General features: G+C 49.7%; 1 pseudogene; it reads left to right on the top strand.

Annotated features, from left to right (window-relative positions):
• Positions 1–263: 263 nt before the first annotated feature.
• On the top strand, positions 264–21,339 carry LOC123055826 (anaphase-promoting complex subunit 2-like; annotated as a pseudogene).
• The last annotated feature ends 4,430 nt before the right edge of the window (positions 21,340–25,769 follow it).

The raw sequence follows: 25,769 nt of genomic DNA, 5'->3' as shown, positions 1-25,769 counted from the left end.
GGCCGCCGCTAGGATGCATTTCATGGTCAGCCGATGGATTCGTGTGGCGGTGTGTGGGAGGAGAAATCACGTAAAAAAAAGATGGATTCGTGTGGGGTGCCTTGGCGCGGCCTGCTGGCACGGTAACCGCGAGCCCAAGCCACAAGCCAGCATCGCGCCGTCGTTGTTCGAACCGAATGGCCACGGGGTCCGACCGCACGCACACACCGAGAGAAGCCAAGCCACGACAAAACCAGCCAAGCCCACTGCCCACCTCGCGATTTTCTCCTGCCCACGGCGTGCCCCTTTCCCCCCACCCCACTTTCGACTTTGGAGCTTTCGCGCTTTCGCCTCCTTCCCGTTCCCCGGTCCCCCTCGCGCTCCTCTCTCGGCCGCGGCCGCGGCCGCCAGGCGATGCAGCTGGACGACTCCGACGGCGCCCTCGACTCGTGGGCCCGCTTCTGCGCTCTCTCCGGCGAGCTCGTCGGCGGCGCCGGCGATCTCTCCGTCGGCCCGCGCCTGGCGCCCGTCGTGGCGGACCTCTGCGCCCGCGGCCTCGCCACGCTCGTCCGCGACTACTTCCTCCACAACCTCGAGGTCCGCGACTCCCGTTCCTCTCTCCCTCCCTCACGCCCACACTTCATACTGCTCTGTGCCGCTACTTCCGAGTCGGACGGGTCGGGAACTTGGGATACACATTGCGTTGCGTGCTGGGTGTTCGCGAGAATGCCTGCGCCGAATCGCAGAGGCCGCAGTGTGGGAGTACGGGGCTGAGATCAAGGCCCCCGTGCGTGTTTGTGTAAATGCCCGTGCGAAATTCCGGAGAGCAATCAGCGTAGGGATGCGGGATTCGGGATTGGGCCAGTCTGCATTGGGTTTCTGGATGAACTAGCTTGCCCCCGGCTCTCCTCTTGGTATAAGAACGGTGGTTGCTGCTCTTAGCGTCTTAGGCCAGTTCTTCAGCACACTGAACTGTACATCTAGTTGACAGTTATGACTGGAAGCGTCATTGCAAATCTGTAATAGGCTAACATTGGTTGTTTTAGCAATGTGAAGTTCATGAGCTGCGCCAGCTTCATGTTTAACCTTGTCGCGGGAGCTATTCTCCTTGAATCGAAACATGAAACTGTACATGTAGCGAGTCAGGGATTTGTTCAAGTTGTAAATGTGATCCTGGTTGAATCCGCATCATGCTTGAACATCAACGAATAAGTCGTCTCCATTCCCTCAAACGCTCAACTCTGTTAATTTTTAGGACTCTGATATTTGGCACAGGTGTGCCATATAAGCAAAACTGCCACACCTCTCCTTCTTTCATTTTGAAGTGCCACACGATCCCCCGTCCTTTAACCTCGCCTCCTCCCGAACGACCCCGCAGGCTCACCCGAGAAACCTGCTTCTCCCGCACATCTCGCGCGCCCACGCCCGAGAAAACTGCCACTTCTTCACGTCTACCACATGATAAAAAAAATATTGCACATGTGGGATTCGAACCCACACCTTCATGGCACCAAAGCGTGCCACCACAACCAACTCACCCTTAGGTATTTGTTGCTCAAATTAAAGAAACTAATCATTTTGACCCCTTTTTGTACAATTGTGTTATTACAGAAAAGTACTGAAAATTACCATGATTTCTCCTCAGGACAAAGTTACCATGGTATTCGTATGCAAGTTATCAGGCCTGTGTTGCGTAACTTACCGTGCTATTTATATAGAACCTACCAGGTACTATGTTTCAACAACTACACCCCTTTCAAAGTTACCACTGTGTTTTGTACACAAGTTATAAGGTCTTCGATGTGTAAAATACCGTGATACTTACACATAAGTTATTAGGGTATGTGTACATCAACCTCCCCCCGGTCAAAGTTACCATGGGGGATTGTACACGAGTTACTGGGCCTACAGTTCGTATATTATCATGGTACTTGCACCTAAAAACCTGGGTGTGTTTCGGTAGCTTTTTCCATAGGTCAAAAATTACCACGATGTTTTTGCGTAACTTATCAAGCCTATAGCGGGTCAAAGTGGGCCGTTTTTCTAGGCCAACCGACGAGCACGTGTGCCCCTCATGACACTAAACATTATGTGACTTTCCCGTGGCACACCATGTGTTGTGTTCATCCAAGAGGCCCCGCGTGCGAGGCGAGTGTATGTTGTTAACAACTTGTTTTCCTTTGTTAAAAAAGTTACCATCATGTTTATATTGCAAGTTATCGGTTATGCGGTGCTTATATTATCATGTTATTTACACAAAAATTATCGGGGATGTTTTGAACAACTTTTTCCCGGACAAAAAGTTATCATGGTGATTCTAGGTAACCTATTAAAGGCAAAACATGTGAAATAAATCCTGACGAGAGAATAATGCGGAGCTCCCACCCCGCCCCGCCTCTCCCACCTAGCTCTGCGTAGCCTCTCAGCCTCGCCGCCGTCGAACCCCCGCCGGTAGCCCACCTCCTCCCTCCCTCCCCTGCCCTCCAGCCCCATGGCGTCCCCCTGCGCTGACTCCGCTGACCGCGGCGTGACCCTCTCCGACGAGCGCGTGTCCTCCGGCGACCGCTGGCTCGACTCGGGGAGCGAGTCCTCCGCGCGCTCCTACTGCGAGGTCGTGCGCCGCCCCGCGGCTCCCCCTGCGTCGCCGGCACCCCTGCCTCCCCCTGCGTCGGCTCCTCACCGTCAGCCCGCCAAGACCCGGCTCGGCCCCCGTTTCGAGGTGCACCGCGTCTCCGGCGCCACCACGGTCGACGCGGACGGTTTCCAGCAGCCAAGGCGCAGGAACCGCCGCCGCCGCCCACGCCAGGTCGACGCGCCCCGCTCCCCGCCACGACGCCCGCGCAGCCCTTCCCCTGAAGAGGTGGCCGGACTCTGTTTTCGGTGCCTGGACCCCGGCCATCGCGTGCGGGACTGCACCAACGAGATCCGATGCCGTCGCTGCCTGACTTCCGGCCACGACTCCCGCTCCTGCGACACCCCCAGCCAAGAAGCGGAACGCGGCCCCCGCTCTCAGGGCAGTTCCCGGCGGACCGACGCGGCACCCCCCCGCCCTCAGGCCGCCATCCTGCTGCCACCTCCCCGTGTCACTCCGGCTGCACCGTTGCCCAACGCTCGCCCGCTTGAGCCAGAGCGCGTCATCGTGTCGCACACCGTGGAGATGGAGGAGGCGGAGCGGGTCCTTGCCCGCGCTCTGATCGCCTCGGTCACGGGCAATCGCCCGCAGGTCTCCGCCGACGAGGTCGCCGCGGCGCTCTACGATTCATTCGGGCTGGTCGAAGGGGACTTCACCGTGCACGTCCACCACCCAGAAGACTTCCTGATTCTTTTCGGATCTCAGCCCGCCATGGATCGTCTCGCCGGCGAGCACTTCATTCGCACGCCCCGCTTCTCCCTGTCGATGCGCCCGTGGAGCAAGCTGGCCCACGCAGGCTCCGGCAAGTTCGAGTACCACGTCGAGCTCGAACTCCGTGGTATTCCCGCCCAAGCCTGGCACCTCTCCGCTGCCGAGCACATTCTCCGGAGAAGCTGTTGGATCGAGCGCCTCCACCCCCACACCCGCTCTCGCGCCGACCTCGCCACGTTCCGGCTATCCGGACGCACGCACGACCCGGCAGGCATCCGACGCGCTGCCGCCTTGGAGGTGGTCGAGCAAATCCCCGCGCGTACCAGCTCCGACGCGCCATCCATCAGAACGCTCACGTTCCCGATCTCCATCGACATCGTCCGCGCCGAGAAGATCCGCGCCACGCTTCCTCGCGCTCCGGCAGCACCGGGTCCTGACCCGGATCGAGGCGCCGGAAACGGCAACGACGAAGGGCCTGGCCAGGGCCCTGGCCGTGCTCGTCGACGCGGCCGCAAGCGCCGGCGCTCGGAGACGTAGCCTGCCGGCCGCATCGATGGCATGGCGGTGGACTGCCTTGGATGGCGCTCCGGTGACCTCACCACCCGCGCGGACGGCCTAGCCATGGCGACGGGCTGGCCTGCCCCACCCGGCACGGCAATGCGTACGGCCAGCACGGCGCGGCATGGCATGATGCCCTGGCCTGGTCAGCAAGGTGCCCCACGCCGCCGTCATCGCGCCAGAAAAGGAAAGGGTAAAAGGAAAGCAAAGAGCGCTTTGCCCGTGGGCCAGGCCTGCAGCGCTGATGAAGCCCCAGTGGGCGCGCGACCAGGCTCATCTGGGACAGCTGGCGACCAACCATTGGCACTGGCGGCCACGAACCACCCCGGTATTTCAAATCCGGCGGCCGCCCTGCCTGAGGACGATCACGCGGGGCCACCAGCTGCCATCCCTGCCCCCTCGGATCCCTTGGCCACCCAGCCCAAGGACGATTTGGCGGGGCCACCTGCAGCCGCTCCTGCCCCCTTGACCTGTCGGGATCTGGCCGGGCCTAGCGAACTCCCTGGCCTGCATCAGTCCTCGCCAGCGCTGACGCCCACTTTGTCGGGCCAAAGTGGCGTATCCCCCGCACCTGCTCTAGTGGGGGCGCCAATCCCGTGCGGCGACCAGGTCTCGACCCCGTCGACCCCGTCCGCGCGCGATGGATTGGACCGCGCGGAATCCGCGCCTCGCGCCGCATCTCCCGCCCGCGCTGTTTCGCCCTCTCCGGTGTCGCGGGCCCCGCCGACACCCATGCAGAATCCTGCGGCCACCGCCACTCCAGGGCCCGCCACGACCGCCCCGGCCAACCCCGAGTAGACACGTCCGAGCGTGCATGGGTCTGGGACTGGCTGTTTCGCCTCCCCACCTATCATCATGCGCTGATCGCGCGGGACTCCTACCGCTCGCTCGTGGACGCTGGGAGACTTCCTAGCCGCTGCCACCAAGGAGATCAACGCCGCTTTGCCGGCGCCCGGGAAGAAACCTCGCCGCCCCCTCAACTTCGCTCCTCGCCGTGGCCGCTCTGCCTCAGCCACGCCCACGACTGCTGCTCCCCCCACGGCCGCCAGACGCGCACAAGTGCAGGTCCTCCGCACACTCGGGATCGTCGGGACTAACCAGACAATATCGGCCGCCGAGATGAAGGCTTACGATGATCTGTTTGCGGCACCCATCCCGATGTCCGTGCTGTCGGCTATCGCCGCGCTGGTCGATCGCGAGATCCCAGCTTGCTTGGCGGGACAGCTGACCGCACCGGCGCACGTCGACCCGGTGTGCGTGACTTAGGTCCACCCCTAGACGTAGCCTCCCGTCGATCCAACCTCCATGGATCACGGCCTCAAGGTAGTTGCATGGAACGTCCGCGGTCTCAACGCCCGGGCGCGGCGTCATGCCATCCGCACGCTGCTCGACACGGCCGGCGCCTCCATTGTATGCTTGCAAGAAACGAAGATTGAGTTGCTCTGCTCGTCCGTCGTGCTCGACACGCTTGGCTCGGAGTTCGACGATTACACGTACCTCCCGGCGCAGGGCACACGCGGCGGCATACTCCTCGCGTGGAAAAGCAGGGCCGTCTCCATCTCGGACCCCCTGTTCACCAACAACGCCATCTCGGCCCGCGTCGCTACCGCCGGCGGCACGCCATGGTGGATCACGATCGTATACGGGCCACAGGACGACGCGGCCAAGATCGCCTTCTTGGAGGAGCTCCGCGAGATTAGAGCGGATTGCCACGGACCGTGGATGCTTTGCGGCGACTTCAACCTCATCCTCCGCTCCGAGGACAAGAACACAGACAACGTCAATTGGCGCATGATGGGAAAGTTCCGACGCCTAGTCAACGACCTCGCGCTCAAGGAAGTCTACCTCAACGGGCGTCGGTACACATGGTCGAACGAGCAATCGCCACCGACCCTCGTGCACCTCGATCGCGTGCTATGCACGTCGGACTGGGAGGATGGACACGGCGAATGTCAACTGACTTGCTTGGCATCCGTCGTGTCAGACCACGCGCCTCTACTGCTGGACTGTGCCCCCGCTCCTACGCTGCACCGCAGGTTCCATTTTGAGGAACATTGGATGCGCCTAGACGGATTTCACGATACGGTGGCTGCGGCTTGGGTCTCCATTCATGACCCCGACCCATTCTGCCGCATAATGCTGCGCCTCCAGGCCACGGCGCGCTGCCTGACTAGTTGGAGAGCCAAGGCTGTAGGCAACGTGAAGACTAAGCTGGCCATTACTCGCGAGCTCATTGCACGCTTCGACAAAGCTCAGGAAGACCGCATCCTCACCCCCCCGGAGGACTGGCTGCGCAAACAGCTCAAAGTCTCGTACCTTGGCCTCGCCTCCCTGGAACGGACGATCGCCAGACAACGCGCTCGCATCGCCACCCTCAAAGACGGCGACGCCAACACCGCCTTCTTCCACCAGCAGTGCACGTTCCGAAGGCAGAAAAATCGCATCTTCCGCCTCTCCGCGAACGGCGCTCTCCTCACCGACCACGGCGAGATGGCTGAGGCGGCTTTCAGGCATTATGACGCGCTCCTGGGCACGGCTGCCGAGCGCGAACACACGGTGGACCTGACGCAGCTCATCGAGGGGAGCGACCTGTCCGACCTCGACGCGGCCTTCAGCCCAGAGGAGATATGGGACGCGGTGAAACGCCTACCTGCGCACAAGGTGCCCGGGCTTGACGGATTTAACGCCGAGTTCCTCCGCGCGTGCTGGAGCATCGTGAGGCAGGACTTCATGGACGTGTTCCAGCAGCTCAAAGGTCGTGGCTTCTGCAAGCTTAACCAGGCCCTGCTCACTTTGTTGCCAAAGCGCGTCCACGCCCTGGAGTTGCGAGACTTCCGCCCGATATGCCTCATCCACATCGTGGCCAAGGTTTTCGCCAAGGCCCTCTCGCTCCGGCTCGCACCAAAGCTTGATCACCTTGTCAGCCGCAACCAGAACGCATTCATCACCGGACGAAGCCTCCACGACAACTTCGTGCTTGTCAGGCAATCGCTCAAGATGCTAAGCCAGCTCGGGGCACCCAGGGTGATGCTCAAACTCGACCTCACGCGCGCCTTCGATTCCATATCCTGGCCGTTCCTCTTTGAGGTTCTGCGCCAATATGGGTTCGGGAGTCGATTCCTCGAATGGATCGCCATCCTGCTGTCCTCGACGAGCACCCGGGTTATGCTTAACGGCGTGCCAGGACCTCCGATATGGCACAAGGAAGGGCTGCGTCAGGGCGACTCCTTGTCCCCACAGCTGTTCGTGCTCGCGGTCGACACACTTGGCCGGCTGATTTCGCGCGCCCACGAGACCGGCATCCTCAGGCCGCTGCACCCACGTTGACTGATTCCGGCTATATCTCTATACGCCGACGACGTCATGCTCTTCTGCCATGCCACGGAGAGCGACGTGACCGCCGTCAAGGAAATCCTTGACCTGTTCGGAAGAGCGTCGGGCCTCAAGGTGAACTACACCAAGAGCTCAGCCACCGTCCTGCATGGAGACCAGACCACCCACGAGACCATTGCCAGCTTGGGATGTGCAACTGCCGCGCTCCCGGTCACCTACCTCGGCATACCTCTGACGGTGCGTCGCCCTTCCGCGGGACAGCTGCAGCCCCTCGTCGACAAGGTCGCTGGACACCTACCCACCTGGAAAGCGTGGCTGATGAACCGGGCCGGCAGGCTGGCCCTGGTCAAGTCCGTCCTCTGCGCCATCTCGGTGCACCAACTGCTTGCTTTCGCCCCCCCGAAGAAGACGTTGTAGCAGCTCGCGAAGATCCAGCGAGGCTTCCTCTGGGCCGGACGAGCCGCCGCCAACGGCGGGCACTGCCACGTTAACTGGCGTCGCGTCAGTCGCCCCCTCGCCCTGGGCGGCCTCGGGATCCATGACCTGGAGCGGACTGGCCTCGCGCTTAGACTGAGGTGGCTTTGGCTCTCGCGCACAGACGCGGAGCGCGCCTGGCAGGGCTTGGACCTCCAGTTCTCCAGCAGCGAGCGTGCCTTGTTCTTCGCCTCCACATACATGTCCATCGGCAATGGCATGAACGCTCTGTTCTGGGAGGATCGATGGCTCAATGGGCGCTCGGTTGGCGAGCTCATGCCGCTGCTATACAAATGCATCAACACGCGCCGACGCAAAGTGAGAACGGTGGCCGAAGGTCTCAACGGCAACACATGGGCCCGAGACATCCAAGGTGTCACGCCCAATATGCGACCCTATCCGCGAGGAACTCGAAGGTCCCACCAAGGATAGACCCGCATATTGAAACGCTTTTGCAAGGTGGATGTCATTACATCAACATTACATAATAGTTGGGGATACATACAAGGCATACAAATGCCGCAAGAATACATCAATACATCATACATAAGATCAACATCCGACTACGGATGAAACACAAACAGAAGCTCAAACGACATCCACCCTGCTAGCCCAGGCTGCCGACCTGGAATCTATCCCCTGATCGAAGAAGAAGGAGAAGAAGAACTCCAAAACAAGTAACATCGCTCTCGCGTCATGATCATCGCATAACCTGTACCTGCATCTGTTGTTGTAGTAATCTGTGAGCCACGAGGACTCAGCAATCCCATTACCATGGGTATCAAGACTAGCAAAGCTTAATGGGCATGGAAAGGATAAGTGGTGAGGTTGCAGCAGCGACTAAGCAATGTATGGTGACTAACATACGCAAATAAGAGTGAGAAGAGAAGCAACGGAACGGTCGTGAAACTAGCAATGATCAAGAAGTGATCCTGAAACTACTTACGTTCAAACATAACCCAAAAACCGTGTTCACTTCCCGGACTCCGCCGAAAAGAGACCATCACGGCTACACACGCGGTTGATGCGTTTCAATTAAGTCAAGTGTCAAGTTCTCTACAACCGGACATTAACAAATTCCCATCTGCCACATAACCGCGGGCACGGCTTTCGAAAGATAATACCCTGCAGGGGTGTCCCAACTTAGCCCATTATAAGCTCTCACGGTCAACGAAGGATATTCCTTCTTTCGGGAAGACCCGATCAGTCTCGGAATCTCGGTTTACAAGACATTTCGACAATGGTAAAACAAGACCAGCAAAGCCGCCCGATGTGTCGACAATCCCGATAGGAGTCGCACGTATCTCGTTCTCAGGACACACCGGATGAGCTAAGTGTACAGGTACCGACGTAACCCAAGTTGCCAAGGGATGGTCCCGCACGGTGCTCTAGTTTGGACCAACACTTAGACAAGCACTGGCCCGGGGGGGGGGGGTAAAATAAAGATGACCCTCGGGATGCGCGACTCCCAAGGGAAAAAGGCTAGGTGAGTTAAATGTAAAACCAAGGTTGGGCCTTGCTGGAAAAGTTCTATTCAAAGCGAACTGTCAAGGGGGTCCCATAAATCACCCAACCGCGTAAGGGACGCAAAATCAAGGAACATAACACCGGTATGACGGAAACTAGGGCGGCAAGAGTGGAACAAAACACCAGGCATAAGGCCGAGCCTTCCACCCTTTACCAAGTATATAGATGCATTAATTAAATAAGAGATATTGTGATATCCCAACATAAACATAATCCAACATGGAGCAATCTTCATCTTCACCTGCAACTAGCAGCGCTATAAGAGGGGCTGAGCAAAGCGGTAACATAGCCAAGCAACGGTTTGCTAGGAAGGGTGAAATAAAGGTTAGAGGCTATCATGGCAATTTGGGAGGCTTGAAAAACAAGTGATAGGTAGCGCAGCATAGCGATAGAACGAAGCAACTAGCATAGCAATGATAGTAGTGAGATCCAGGGTAACGGTCATCTTGCCTGAAATCCCGCTAGGAAAAAGAACTGAGTCCATGAAGAAGATGAAGCCACGAAGATGAACGAATCCTCACGATCGCAACGACACGGGAACTATCGAGAAGAAGCACACAACATGGTAAACACACCACACATGAACAAGGCATGATGCTCAACCAAGTATGATGCATGACAAGGCTATATGATGCTACTCATGGCAAGAGATGATGCATACAAGAGCAGCACATCAAAGCAAGTTTAAATGAGGCCGGAAACAACATATAACAATTCCGGTAAGTCCTCATATGCAAATGTCGAAATTGGTCCAGATCTGATTAGAACACAATGTTGAAGTTGTTAAACAGCAAATTAAGATGCAACAAGATGATCTACACGAAAATCTAGTCAAGTTACATATAAAGTTCATTAGATTCGAAGCTATGGCCTAGAAGATATGAGCAACACAAGATAAACATGACATTGATGCAAAATGCATTCAAACATCAAGCAAACACCTCAAAACAAGGATGCAACATGATAAGATGAAACTACATGCAATTCTAAGCAAGTTTCATATAGAGCATACTCAAAACGGAGCAACGGTTCAACACATACAAATGAAACAAGTTTAAAGGACAAAATGTCCAAAACAGCAACTAGGCATCTAGCAAGCATCAAAACAATATGCTACAACACCTCAACATGAAAACAAAAGGCATGGACGTGATGTATAGGTAAAGCATTACAAAACACGAGCACTGAGCTATCCCCGAAAACCACTAGAACATGCTCAAAAGGACATGGCAAGATTACAAATAATAACAGTTTCACAGACTTGGCAGAAATCACTGGACATGGCAGAAATAATATCAGGTTGCTAAGTTTAGGGCTATCAAACAACAGGCTACAGGAACAGATCATAGATACCCAAGGCATGGAATGAATCTACTAATTGCATAGAACAAAAGTCCCTTACTGGTCACGAGCCAAAAAGGCACAGAAGATATGATGGCACCCATGTAAACATAGCAAGTTTCATAAACAGATTCAGACTTAGCAGAAAAACTGAGCATGGCATAAACAGACTTATGAAGGCATCTTTGCGGGCTCAAATCACTCATCACAAAGCATTTCATGGCATGTGAAGGCAACCAACAGCAAGATGACATAATTATGAAGCTAAGCATGTCAAGAGCAAGTTCATAGGGTGCATGGATCACTAGCAAAACACATGTCAAAACTGAACTTCATGTTAACAGGCTGACAACAACATTATTTAGCAATTTTGGAGCAAGATTACAACAAGCTATTGCACGATATAAATGCAAACAAGGGCATGAATGGATAGAGCATAACATGTATAACAAAACATCCTTAGTGAACATCTTCAGATTATGCATAGAACTCATGGTAACAGCAGGTTTACATGGCATCACAATTTTACAGCTACAGACTTAGCAGAAATGACCAAGTCACAGAAATCAGCAACATCATGGAGCCTACTTTGCATGCTTGTGCTAGTCACCACAGAGATCACAAAAATACAAGACAAGTACTCCTGTAAAGATGGCATGATGTAGATCAAAACACATGTAGAGCTCATGCTCATAGGATGCACACAAAATGCAATGAAAAAGATAAATCAACAAGTTCTGTTAAACTACAACAGACAACATCATATAGCACTCTTGCAACAATGATTAGGGCATCAAGATGAACTCAAACAAGCATGGTACAATGGATTGGAATGAAGAGCATCTCATGATGAACATTTTGATATATAATGCACGCAAAACGGAGCAGTATGCAAATAGTTATGGTGTCTCAAACATGCACACATGAAAAGATTTCAGGGAAAGACTTAGTAAAAAAACAACCTCGAGGAAAAGGCTGGACGGGGACGTGCGGGGACGGAGCGGTTCGGGATGGCGCAGGCGCCGCTTGGATCGGGGACCGAAGGGGTCCCGGGACGGCGTAGTGCGGATCGGAGGCGATGAGCTCCAGCGAGCCCGCGGCGGCCGGAGCGAGCGGGGAGACGACCGGAGGAGGCCGGGGCCGACCAGATCCGGTCCGGCCCGGCCGGATCTGCGGCGGGGCGAGCTGGAGGCGGCCGGCGGCGAGGAAGGAGGCGGCGGCGCGGAGCTGCGGCTCCGGCGCGGGAGGCGGGGCGGCACACGGCGGCTGGAGGCGCCGGGCGCGATGAAGGGGAGGCGCGGGGCGGCGCTGGAGAGTCGGGGCGCGGGCACGCGCGGAGGAGGCGCTCGGCTCCGGCGAACGGGCGGCGGAGCACGCGCGGAGGCGGCGGGCTGGCGCGGGCGGCGGCGATGGGCCGGGAGGGCCGCGGCCGGGCCCAGCGGGCCTGCGCGGTGGAGACGGCGGCGAGGACACGTGGAGGATGCCACTGGCTGCGGGCTGTGGGCGGCGGTGGGATTTCGTCCGGCGGGAGCGGACATGTCCGGCGGCGCGGAGGGAGGTGGAGCTAGGGTTCATCCGCGAATTTTCGGGGAGGGGCACATATTTATAGGTAGAGGGAGCTAGGAGAGTCCAAATGAGGTGCGGTTTTCGCCCACACGATCGTGATCGAACGACCGAGAGCATGGAGGGGGTTTGGATGGGCTAGTGGGCTGTGGTGGAGGGGTGCTGGGCTGCAAAGATAGAGGGGTTTCGGGCTACGCGGTTAACCGTTGGGGCATTAAACGACCTCCAAATGGAACGAAATTTGACGGGCGGTCTACCGGTGCTATACCAAGGCCACTCGGCAAATCTCGGGCCATTCCGAGAACGTTTTTCTCCCGCTCACGATACAAGGTCTGAGAGGGGCGACGGGCGTGGCGAGTGGTTGGGCTCAGAACGGACAACGGAGAGAACCGGCGGGACCCGAACGGATGCAAGTTTTGAAAAACATGCAGATGAAATGCCGATGATGACATGGCAAAATGCAACACGCAAGCAAATGACAAGGCAACGACGACGAATAACTGGAAGACACCTGGCGCATCGGATCCGGGGCGTTACACAAGGCGTCCTTGGCATTCATGAGATTGGTCAGTACCTGCAACTTTGGCAGCTCAAGCAGCAGGTCACCCTCCACGACGCCCCTGATCGCCTGATATGGATGTGGACGGCGAGTGGCACATACACAGCGCGGTCTTGCTATGAGGCCACCTTCCAGGGATCCCTACAATCCTACTTTTGGAAGCTGATTTGGAAGGCTTGGGCCCCCCTCGGGTCAAATTCTTCCATTGGCTCGCCGACTTGGATCGATGTTGGACTGCTGACCGGCTGGCCCGCCACGGATTGCAGCACTATCCGCGCTGCCTGCTTTGCGACCAGGAGCCTGAAACGATGCAACACCTCATGCTCCACTGCCCCTTCTCCAGGCAGGCATGGCACGAGACTTTTGCATGGCTACGCATACCGGCGCCAATCCCCAACCAGGAAGCTTCACTCATGGATTGGTGGCAGCACGCCAGGGACGGCACTCCGCACGCACAACGCAAGGCCCTGCAATCCGCGGCACTACTCGTACCATGGTTGGTCTGGAAGCATAGGAATAGCTGTGTATTCGACAACGCGACGCCCTCCCTAGGCACTCTGGTAGACCGGATCAAGGAGGAGGCCGGCTCCTGGGCCAAAGCAGGAGCAACAGGTCTTAGAGTAGTCCTGCCCCCCTCATGGGATGTGCACTGAGCATTGTATTCATCTGCTGTTTAACCGTCCTAGGACGACTGTAACAAACTCCCCACCTTTTCAATGAAAAGAAACGCAAAGGTCTTTTGCGTTTTCTCGAAAAAAAAGGCAAAACATGTCAAAAACAATATTTCCCTTAGCTTGTTCAACAATGAGTGTCATAGGTGAGGTGGTTAGCTCCCTTTGTTGATTACCTGCAGACCAGTGATCAAATCCCAGTCCAAGCATTATTTTTGCCTGAAAATCGGTAGCGCGTGGGGCCATAATTGACGATTACGAAAATTAGGAAGTCACGAGCGGGTGTGCCCGATAAAATCGGGGAGGACGTGCGGGAAAGGAAAGAAATCGGGAGGGAGATCGGGGAGGACGTGCGGGAAAGGAAGGAGATCGGGAGGGCGGTCGGAACTGACGGCGCTGGATGCGTGTGGCAGTTTCGTAATCTGCCACACGGTTGCCATTATACATATTTCGTAATTTTTAATGTCAGAACTCAAACTCTTAACAAACAACCCAAAAAGTTTCTTAGCTGTATATTGCTAATCTGAGGTGACTTTGAAAACTGTCGGTGCCATTTCCATTTTCTGGGAACCCTCCCTGTGGCATAAGCCATAAGAGGAGTTTCTTGTGGGGGTATAACACCAAATGCAAGAACCAGTAGTGTAATAGTGTGTACAATTGGATTAGCCAAGTAGCCCTATTGCAGTGGCTGATTTGATTTACGAACTTTCTTTAGCTTTCTGAAGTTTTTGGTTTCTTGTTTCATTAGTTGGTAAATGCAGATAAACGAGCTGTATATCCTAATAAGCTATAGCCAGTGAGGCCATAAACCTTGAAGCTTGAGTTATCCCATATTATACACTTGGCACGATGAACTACTGATACTAATACTTGCTTCCAGTTATATTTGTAAAGACTCGTTGCTTCTGACTCCCCTTCTGTCATCTGTGTATGAGGTAGTTAACCCGTCTTCCTTCCATCCATAATTTAGTTAAAAAAGAGAAAGAGATAGATAAAATACAGGGGTTAGGTAGGTTGTATGCTCGATCATCCCTGTAGAATAAGGGTATTTTTGCCAGACTGATTAGGCAGACATTGGTCTAGCTACCTCTTTTGCAGAATCAGTAATGAGAGGCTGCAGGATAGATCTGCAACCATAATGCTTGTTATTTACTTACCTCTGTTGTTCCTTCAGTTGTAGTTGAGTTAGCAACGAGTAGCAGGCACCCAATCTTGAGATGCCATATTAGTTGATGACTTGATGCTAGCCTGTTAGCTTTGCTAAATTTCTCAACTTGCACTAGTACATTGTTTCTGATAATATGGATTTTTAATTCAACTTCACTTGTTAACCCGCCCCTGTGCAGGAAACATTTAGAAACAATGCAGTCAAGATGTTCTGGCAGAAATTTCATCCCTATAGCAGTTCTTCTGCAGTAGAAAGAATTAAATTCTGTGTAAGTTATGGAAAACCTAGTTATTGTTTGTTCAAGGCCTTTGTTTACAGTTTTCATTTTTCTTCAGAGTTGGAGTCTATTTTGCTTATACAATCAGGACGCTCGCTCATGCTTGACATTTTACAGAGATTCTAAATGTCTATTTCAAGAAGAAACTGGAAGAACTAAATACCATGGTGGATGCATCTGATGAGAATGACCAACTTGCTAGTAATGAACTTTATGGAAGGAGCAACGTTTCTGCTTGGGATTCTAAAATGGACATTGATAGTCAAGAAGCAGTTATTTCAGAAAGTTGTAATTTGGTTAAGAACATTGGAAAAGTTGTTTGTGATCTTAGATGTCTTGGTTTTACATCTATGACCGAAGATTCTTATTCCTCTGCAATAATCTGGCTTTTAATGGTCCATACACCCTACCTACTCCATCTCTTATTTTGGCATAGATGCCCTTGAATTTCTGGAAGTAACCTTAATTTATTCTCATCTGCAGTCTAAAGTTTATGAACTAGCTGGTGATGATTACAGAATCCCTGTCCTTGGGTCTGTCAAGAAGTGGATTCAAGTATCCGTTCATATCACCATCTTGTTGAGTTTATCCATTTATAAGCATGACTATTTCCATGTCAATTTCTTCTTTATATATCAGTATATCACATGCTTTTGTATTATGCTCAGCCAACTTAAGTAATTGAGCTTGCCAAGATTAAATTATTCTTTGTATGCTTAGTCTGTTATGCTCAATCTTCAGACTGGAACAGAAATGCACTGTTTATGTATGAGAGCTGTCACTGCAGTGCACCTGTCAATGTCCAGGATCAACTTCAGAACATCTATGCTAATGTTCTTGCAGTTGTTTTATATCTATTTTTAGACCAGTTCTTTAACATGTCAGATTAGCAGATAGAGATCTTGTTATATTGTTATAATTGTTCTGGGCTTATTGAATATGATACCCAGCTTATAGTTATATATTCTCCATGGATGCTGATGCTGCATGTTACGCACCTCTTCAGCTTTTACACGTAACAGTGTTAAGAAAACTTTTGGGTCTTGTCAGGTTATTCCGTCTTCAGTTTATATACCTCTCCACTAGATGATGCTTTACTCTCAGGCTTGTGCTGACAATTTTTTGGGTTCTTGTCAGGTTGTTCCTCTTCAGTTTTTGCATGCCCTTTTGACATATCTGGGGGACTGTTGACTATGACAGTGGATTATCTGGTCTGAAATCGCCCTTGGCCTCACGCCCTTCTTCCTTCCCAGGGATCGGTGTTCCTTCTGAAGCACTTCTAAGGTGGCACATGCGCCTTGAATATTTTGCTTATGAAACCTTGCAGGACCTAAGAATTGGCAAACTTTTCGAAATTATAGTAGATTACCCCGAGAGGTTAGCCATTTCTCTCTATATGATGATGTTAAGCATTTAAATAGCACTGAGATTTGAATATTGATTTATATTCTTGAATATTTTTCTCACTTCTGGAAGTGTAGTTTTTAGCTACTTGATCCATACAACTTCTAGCTACTGTCCCTGTATTCTTGCAGCTTATCCTCATTTAACTGAAGTGCAATATAATTAGACGCTTAGAGCTTATATATCATGCTCTAGGTCATCTAGTTATCGCTTCACTAATGTGTATTTGATGATCTGTTTTATCCACCCTGAACCAAGGATCTTAATTTCCTTTCATGTGTCATACTCTTCTTTCTCTCTCCTTGTTTGCATGCTTAGGTTTAATACAGTATGTTGACAGTCATCTTGAATATCTGATTCTATTTTATGTATTACTTTCATGTCTCATGTCACATGGACCCCATTCTCTTGTTACTTTGCATTTCTTCTTAACTTGTGCAAAATTTTAACATCTGGATGCTTTTTGGGGCATGGATGAAGTTCACCCGCTATTGAAGACCTAAAGCAGTGTTTAGAGTACACGGGTCAACACTCTAAGCTTGTTGACTCATTTATCTCGTCATTGAGATATCGCTTGCTTACTGCTGGTGCCTCAACTAATGACATATTGCACCAGTATGTTTCCACTATCAAGGCACTGCGGTCGATTGACCCCACTGGTGTATTCTTGGAAGCGGTTGGTGAACCAATTAGGGATTATCTGAGAGGTAGAAAAGACACTATTAAATGCATAGTGACAATGCTAACTGATGGATCTGGAGGAAACACAAGTGGGGAAAATGCTGGTGATAATCTTCTTGAAGAATTGAACAGGGATGCTGAAAACCAGGAAAATGCTGACTATGATGATCATACAAACATTGATGAGAATCAAGCTTGGTTGAATTCTGAAAGGTATGATTTATTCATTACATTCACCATAACGCCTGTTAATCCTTGAGCCCTTAGGAAAGTTTGCTTCTCTAAGATCGAGAATTGCAGTTCCAACTTTGCAGCTGGGCGCCTGATCCTGTTGAAGCAGATCCATTGAAAGGCAGCAGGAGTAGGAGGAAAATTGATATACTTGGGCTGATGGTCAGTATAATTGGCTCAAAGGACCAATTGGTCAACGAATATCGTGTAATGCTGGCCAAAAAGCTGCTCAGCAAATCTGATTTCGATATAGATTCCGATATCCGCATGCTGGAGCTTCTTAAGGTTAAGGCTAACTTTTATATTGACCCATACTTAGTAATGTTTTAAATACGTATGATTGGACTGCATGTGATGCATCATGCCTTCGTTGTAGCCTTTAATTTCTCATGATTATGTTGTTTTGGCAGATTCATTTCGGTGAGAGCAGCATGCAGAAGTGCGAGATTATGCTCAATGACTTGATTGACTCGAAGAGAACCAACTCAAATATTAAAGCATCATTATTAAATGCACCTGGAACTGGTACCATTCAAATACTGCATGTTGCTTCAGAAACCATCAACTATCACTGCACCTGCATTTGAACACTTATTTTTTTCTATGGTAGTTGCTGGGCAAGAGGAGGCAGAAATTTCTCATGATGTTCTTGATGCTACAATAATTTCTTCCAACTTTTGGCCACCGATTCAGGTATTGCCAGTAAGCTTTTATCTAAATCATGGTGGTACCCCCTCCCTTTTCATGCTTTGGATGAGTTATTGCTAATGACTCGGGCATTTCAATTAATAATATGCTATATGAATTATGAGACAGTGGAGCTAGGAGCGTAAATTGGTAAAATGTGGTCCGTATTGATTGGCATGCTATCCTGCTGTACAAAGATATATGCACTAGCACTAACAAGTAATTTGTTTTGTTGTAAAAAGAACAAGTAGTAATTTGTTTTGTTGTAAAAAAAAGTACTCCCTCTGTAAAGAAATATAAGATGTTTTAGATCACGACTTTTTAGATCACTAAAGTAGTGATCTAAAACATCTTATATTTCTTTACAGAGGGAGTATTTTGTTTTGTCAGAACTGTTTATGCCATCAAATCTTCGTACCAACTTTCTGTCAGTGTGCCATCTTCAAATCTTGGTTGTTTCGTACATACAACAATTCCTAAGATTCAGTTTCTGTCACCATTCTTTTTTAATATCTGTTATTTAACCGCATAATTTCCAACATCAAAACTTCCCTCCTTTTGGGTGTGAGGGCACACAGAGTTGAAGATGAATTCCTCACCAATGCATGTGGTTAATTTCTAGTTAATCTGATGGTCTGTGTTAGTTGATTTTAATAATATGCTTAATAAGAATTATGGTTTGCTTACTGAAAGGTTGAACCATGAGCTTTTGCTGTTTGATCAACTCTCTTGATTCACTAAATGTCTATATCTGCCAGAAGATCTTGCAGTTCCTGCTTCAGTTGATAAACTGCTGTCTGATTTTGCACAAAGATTCCATCAGATAAAAACTCCACGGAAGCTATTGTGGAAGAAAAATCTAGGAACGGTCAAGGTTTGATATCGAATTTGAAGTTGATGGGTAAGGTTGAAGAAATATCTCTTACGAGCTCTCTTTTCATTTCCAGTTGGAACTGCAATTTGAGGACAGAAGTACGCAGTTTACTGTAGTACCTGTGGAGGCTGCAATCATAATGCGGTTTCAAGAGAAACCAAGGTAATATCAATTTGTCTTCCTGCATATCTCTTATGTTCTCATCTGACTAAACTCATCAAATATTTTCAGCTGGACTTCAAAGGCACTTACTACCGAAATCGGCATACCTGTAAACTCTCTCAACAGAAGAATAGGTTTCTGGACAAGCAAGGCGAAGTCAAAATACTTTTATTGTTTATGTGCAGTATGCTGTTACTACCTTTTGAACTCCTTTACTCATTCACGATCGTCAATATCAGTGTTAAGATTGCTTTATGCTAAAGAACTGTTAACTATTCGTGACATTACTAACAATGAAATGGTACTCTGAATCCTTTTAAGTATGTTTTTTTTAATGTTTGCGCCTCGGTAGATTGTTGATAGTCTTTGGATCAGTGGTCCGCACAAATCATAGTTTTTTTTTTAAATTGGAGTATAAACATATATGGAGTATATGATACTCTAAACATGACATGGTACTACATTTCTTTACAAATGGTTCCCTAGCAAAGTTCTCAACCATGTCCTGCCTCATAAGCACATCTAAGCATTTCATACTACTCCCTCCGTCCCAAAATTCTTGTCTTAGATTGTTGATAGCATGTCTGATGTCAACAAAAACAGCATCGTGAACGAAAGCTGCAAAGCGTTTCAAATGAACGAGGATGAAGGTGAAAGTTCTGTTGCATCCGTTGAGGAACAACTTAAGAAAGAAATGACAGTCTATGAGGTTTGACTTCGAGCAATCTCATCCTTTCTCTGTAATGCTCAACATACTTGTTTCTCCACTCCCTGTTTCTTAGTTCTCTGTGATTTGACCATCATTTTACTCATCTGGATTCCCTGCAGAAATTCATCATAGAAATGTTAACCAACTTCGGCAGTATGACAATGGACAAAATACACAACACTTTGAAGGTAGACACAAAATTTAAGAATCTCGTCCACTTCATGTTTCTATTACTAACATATTTTCTACTCATCGATTTCTTCTAACATTACTCGTTCCAGATGTTCTAGTGGGTTGGGGATACCACTGCCCTCCTAACCATTCAAGCACACGTTGGTTCAGGCAGGGGATATGCCTTCGTTTTTTAGGTTTATTCCTAGTTAATCTGCCCGTAGGTCGGTCACTCGCTCAAAAGAAAAAAAAAATTTGCTACAATTTTTTGCTCTCTGTTCTATTAGACTTTACGTATTTAATATAAAAAATGTGAAAACCAAAAAGGTTACAAATTTGAAAAAGTTCAAGAACGCAAAAAGTTTGTGATTGTGAAATAAGTTCTTGAATTCAAAAAGAATTTACAAACTTGGAAAAAAATCACAGTTTTAAAAAAGAACACAAATTTGAAAACTTTCATGAATTTTAAAAATAATAGCGAATTTGAAAATTACATGAATTGAAAAAAGGTTTGTGAATATGGAAATAGTTCACAAACTTGAAAAAAAAAGAATTTTAAAAACATTGTGAATTTGAGAAAGTCACAATTAAGAAAATGTCAAAGAAAAAGCAAAGACCAAACGGATAGAAAAACTTAAGCCCAAAAAACACCAAAAAAAACCCAGACCCAATATAATCAGAGGGAACCTTCTAGAAGATTTCCAAAATCGGACTTGGAGAGACTAGTATGGGTCGGCCCGTGGGCCGAAGGACCCTGCGTGTTGAGTTCCAACATGCTAACGACACCTTAACGACACCTTAAGCCTTGAATACGAATCGGCCTTATCCTTGCATACAGACTATTGAGAAAGCAAACGCCGATCGACCTAACCAAATTAACTCTCTGTTCCTTTTGTAAAGAAAATACCTCTTCTGTTCCGATCCGATATGACGGAGGCAGCCCTAGCGATCCGTGGATCATTTAGTATCAAAAAATAGAACCATTCGAGCATTGTAGCATTTTGTCTTTGGTGCATAAACACGAAGAAAAAATATCGCAACCTCAAACAACCCATGCAACAATTTTGTGCGTGCGTGCAACAAATCTGTAATGGTCACAATAGAAACCGCTATGATGACTATGTTTGACACTAGGCCCTTTTGATCATCCAATAAAATACAGGATTTGGGGTTTGTTCCAGCGGCTTTTAGATAACTTGTGGGCAGCTCCTGTTGTGTCACTAGCATCCATGACACTCTCATTATGATTGCAGGACGCTCCTGTTGTGATTACAAGAGGGGACAAATATGGAAGGAACCAGAAGGGAATGCAACACAATCACAATGGGAGTGTTGTGGATGATAGTGATGGACGTCAAAGGCGGCACAGTTAATAATGGCAAAGCAGAGAAGATGAGGAAGTGCAACACTTGAAATTCAATCGCAATCGCCCACTGATGGCCAGAAAAATTAGAAGTACAGTACAATATTTGAGAGTTGGAGATAAATACGACTTTATTAGAGACAAAATAGGTTTAAACAACTTTTCTTGTACTCCGACTCTCCGTGCCTCTCCCCTTTTATGTATTCTTCTATATATAAATCTCCACGAGGGTAAGCGCTTCTACATATTCCAGCTGGTTTTATACAACTTTCGGACAGAGCCATCGTGACTATCATATCATGGCGGCGACAAGTAGCGAAGCCGTGCAGCAGGACGATAGGCTGGGCAAGCTGCCCGACGATATCCTTGTTTCCATCCTAGAGCGTCTGGACGACCTACGATTCGCCGTGAGAAGCAGCATCTTAAGCAAGCGGTGGCGACACCTTCCCGGCATGATCTCTGACATCGATTTGGACGTCTGGTCCTTCGTCAAGCACGACCATGATGAGGATAGACGCAACACGGGGTTGCCACAGGCAGTGGAGAGCGTGCTGGCACACCAGAGCCGGCACAGCATCGACCGCCTCGCCGTGCACTTCTTCTTGACGGACGACTCCGCCCGCATCTTGCGCGCCGTCGACGACGCCGTGTCGAGCGGGAGGCGTCAGGTGACCTCCGTGGCGCTCTCGATCCTCGGAGAGAAGCCCGACGTGCTCTGCGACGCGGGCGACATGCTCAGGCACGCGGCGCGCCTCCTGCCGTCCCTCGCCGCGTACCCGAGCGCGTTCGCGGGCCTCGCCGACCTGCACCTGGAGAGCGTTAGGCTGGGCGAGTCCGATGTCCCCCGCCTGCTGGGCGCCTGCGGCAAGCTGGAGCGCCTCGCTCTGCAGAACTGCGACTCCGGCTTGCGGACGGTGCTGCGGCTGGAGCACCCGCGGCTCCGCGAGCTCGACGCCGTCTTTTGCGGCTGCGAGGCGGTCGAGCTGAGGTCGCTCCCAAGGCTTGAGCGCGTGACCTGCACCCAATGGATGCCGTCGAAAAATCTACCCCCACTTCTATTCGGCCAGGTTCCAGGGCTCGAGGCCGTGACATTCACTAACGCTGCCATGGGTGGCGACAGGGCTCTCGGATTTGGGGAGTTAGTTGGAGACGCTGCTGCGACCCTCCGTGAATTAGTGCTTAACTTCCTAAATGGAAGGGTGAGTTGTTGCTGGTGTGTGTTAGTGTGTGCTATGTGTGTTCCATAGTACAACCTCAGTTACAAAATAAATGTCGTGGTTTTAGTTCAAATTTGGACTAAAACGAGTAATTTGCAAGGGCTGATATGTGTTTTCTTATACGTTTTATTTTGTGCAGGTTTGGATCCAACCTCAGGAGCCGGTTCCTCTCATGCAGAATTTGATGCATGCTAGCTTTCATAATATTAGAGAACAATGCGATCTCACTTGGACAATGCTCATTTTGAAATCTGCACCCCACTTAAAGACTCTTGGTGTTACGGTAATTCGCATTTGAACTAAAACTACGACACTTATTTTTGTATAGGAGGGACTATATACTTTTTGAAATAGTAATAGTTGGGATCTCTTATCCGTCAATTGCCTGAAAAGGTTTTATGGATCGGTGGATTTTCACATACTACTCATCTTTCTCATTTAGTGGACTCGCCATCCAGCCCCTGCTTAACTGCCTACCACCGCCGCCTCGCAGCCACGAGCCACCTCCGCCGCCGTGCTGTAGTAGCCCCCAACCACCCCCTAACCCCAAGCCCCGCTCTTCTCCAACGTCGTCGAGCTCCCCTGAACTCGCTGGTAGCACCGCGGCCTCGCCGTCTCAGGCTAAGGCGCAAGGTGCATGAGGAATCAACTCATCCAAGTAACATTTTCAGGCAACTGATTTTAGCAAATCCAGTAATAGCTTCACTTGGAATCTTTTTGACGAATCTAATTGGTGCTTTGCTTTTGCATGTTTCGTTTCGAATCTGATATTTATTTTGATTTCCATAAACATACAATTGAATTTGTCGATTTGATAATTGTTCCATACATTCGACACTTTTATTTACTAACCACAAATTTGATGTGTGTTACACGCAGGTATCGAACCATAGCTGTGGTGACACCGACCCAGAGGACGCTGAGATCATAAGGCGATTATTTTCCCAGGAAGATATTATACAGTGGCAACCTTCTTATTTCAAGCACTGTGACTTGTCTATGCTCGTCATTCATGGTTTTCAAGTCCAAGAAAAATTCATGAAGTACATAAAACGTCTCATGAAAGTGGCAATAAATTTGGAAGAGATGTGTTTGTTGCGCGATGAATGCAAGAACTGTGAGTTTTACCAATCTCAAGGATATCCGCAGACAGATAAGGAGAGGGACTCAACGAGAAGACAGATTAACGACGGAAGATTCGCCCCAATCAAAGTGACTTTTTGAACATATATGTTTTGTGCAACTTTTTTTTTGGCAAATGCATGTTAAATGAGAACCATACATTGGCTGGATTGTTAGGGATTGTTGTAAAACCAGCCCACAAACTTTAGCGCCTTTTTATGTGGTTAAAGAGGAAATATCATGTCATTGTGGGGGCATTCCTATCAATAGAGAGCTCCATGGTAACTTCGTCAATCTTGAAGCTTATCGACACCATTTTTTAGTTGCAATAGATCATTGATCGAGACGTTACAACAATGCCCGCCCATTTTGGCAATTGAGTGAAAGGAAATTGCATAAAAATATACACATAACATGAATGATAGGATGATTATATTCATGAGAATTCATTTTTATCATATATACAACAAAATAATATTCGCAGGAATTATGGCAACAAAACATGGATTCATGAGCATGCCTAGTTTTGATTATTCCAATCTTGAGCAAATAAGAAGGATAATAATTAAGAAATCTAAAGGACCCCGATAAATCCGAACGATTATCTAAAACGATGGCAACATATAATAGAATTCAAAAGGTCTGATTTACATATAATTAACATCAGCTTGAGGAAGTGTCATTCTAGTCTATATGAAGCACATTATGCTGAGATAGTACTGCATGCAAGGTATTAGAGCATCTACAACCACAATCGGCATATCCGAGCCCCTATATGCCCGCGGTCTGGATGCGCCCGCTGACAGTGACTGGGCAGTCCTCATTTATCTATGTCTACAACCGTAGTTCCCATGCCCGCATCCAAATCCATACAATGCATGCAACAACATAAAAACACGTAGATCAACATCACAAATAAGTTCATCAGACAGAGAAAAATAGATAGATTCGGTTCGGGCATAGATAGTTCATCGGACAGACTTAATTGGACCCAAAATAGACAAAGTTCATCGGATTAAACTTAGATACAAATAAACAAAGACAATGCGGAAAGGCGGATCACCATTTCTCGGCCGGACCCTCGAACTTGCGGTCATCGGCGCGGCGGTCCCTCTCCTCCGTGTAGGCGTAAGCAGCAGGAGGATGATCATCGATGAGATGTAGCCGGAGAGGCAACGGAGGTCGTGCTCCTGCTCCTTCGCGTGGTGTGCAACCATGGCCTTGACGGACTCCTTCTCCCTCACGAGGCGCTCCGAAGCTTCAATCCGAAGCCAGAGTGCGTTCGCATTTTTGCGCCGGAGGCGCTTACCGTACGTCTCCGCCGAGGTCATCGAATGGCATGACCTTGCAGAGGTGCTGCTCCTCCTGGCCGAATCCTTGGTATGGAGCTACCCGGGGGGGGGGGGGGGGGGGGGGGGGGGGTCCCACCGTCACCCCTGGTTAGATGCCTCATGGAGCTATATATATACTATCAATAGGGCAGATGTATAAATTTAAAACCATGGTTATGATTTAACAAATTGTACATACAGTGAGATGGTAACAAGAATTAATGTAAAATTTGGAGAATAGCAAGGAGCATTGTATATGGCTTATTTTTCTCTTGCTAATTCTAACAAGCTTCAAAAAAAAAAATCTAACAATATTTCTCTTATCATGGATAAGATTTAGCCCTTCAGTACGTCACCATGATTTCTTTTCCATGAAAGACAAAATCATGTTTATTACTTATAGTTGACTACTCCCTCAGTCCCATAATGTAAGGCCAACTCCAACGACCCCATCCGGACGTCCATTTCGTCCGGATTTAGTCTATTTGGGTCGGCAAAACGGACGTCCATGTCCGGTTTGGGCTGTCCATGGATCTGTGCCCCCAACGCGCGGCCGTATCCCAAACATTGTCCGTGTTGAACCCAAAAAAAATCCCAAAACAGGAATTGCAACTTATAAAACAACAAAAAAGGCATTGCAAAATAGCTTAAAACATAAAATTAATTAAACGGTCCACGTCGTCTTCGTCACGACCCGCACATAGTACTTATCAGTTCAAAATTTAAAAAAGCATAAAAATGTAGACCTGCCACCCGCCTGCGTCACCGGTGCCGTCTTCAGGCGCCACCGTCCTCGTTGTCGTCGTCCTCGGTCAGGTCGATGTAGGGAGGCGGCGTCCAGAGGTGGGGCGGCGGACCCCAAAATGGCCCGGCATCTTGTGTAGGCAGCGGTGGTGGTGAGCACAGCGCCCACGCCCCTACGGGTGCTGGTGGTGGCGACGACGGCGGGCTGCATGGGAATGACCACAACTGCCGTATAGCGCCTTATTCCACACCGGAATGGGCGGCCGGTCCTCCATCACCT

The sequence above is a fragment of the Triticum aestivum genome, chromosome 2D (assembly GCF_018294505.1).
Source record: "Triticum aestivum cultivar Chinese Spring chromosome 2D, IWGSC CS RefSeq v2.1, whole genome shotgun sequence".
Taxonomy (NCBI): Eukaryota; Viridiplantae; Streptophyta; class Magnoliopsida; order Poales; family Poaceae; genus Triticum; species Triticum aestivum.
The sequence above is the reverse complement of the archived record's forward strand: the minus strand, read 5'-3'. Positions and strand labels throughout refer to the sequence as shown.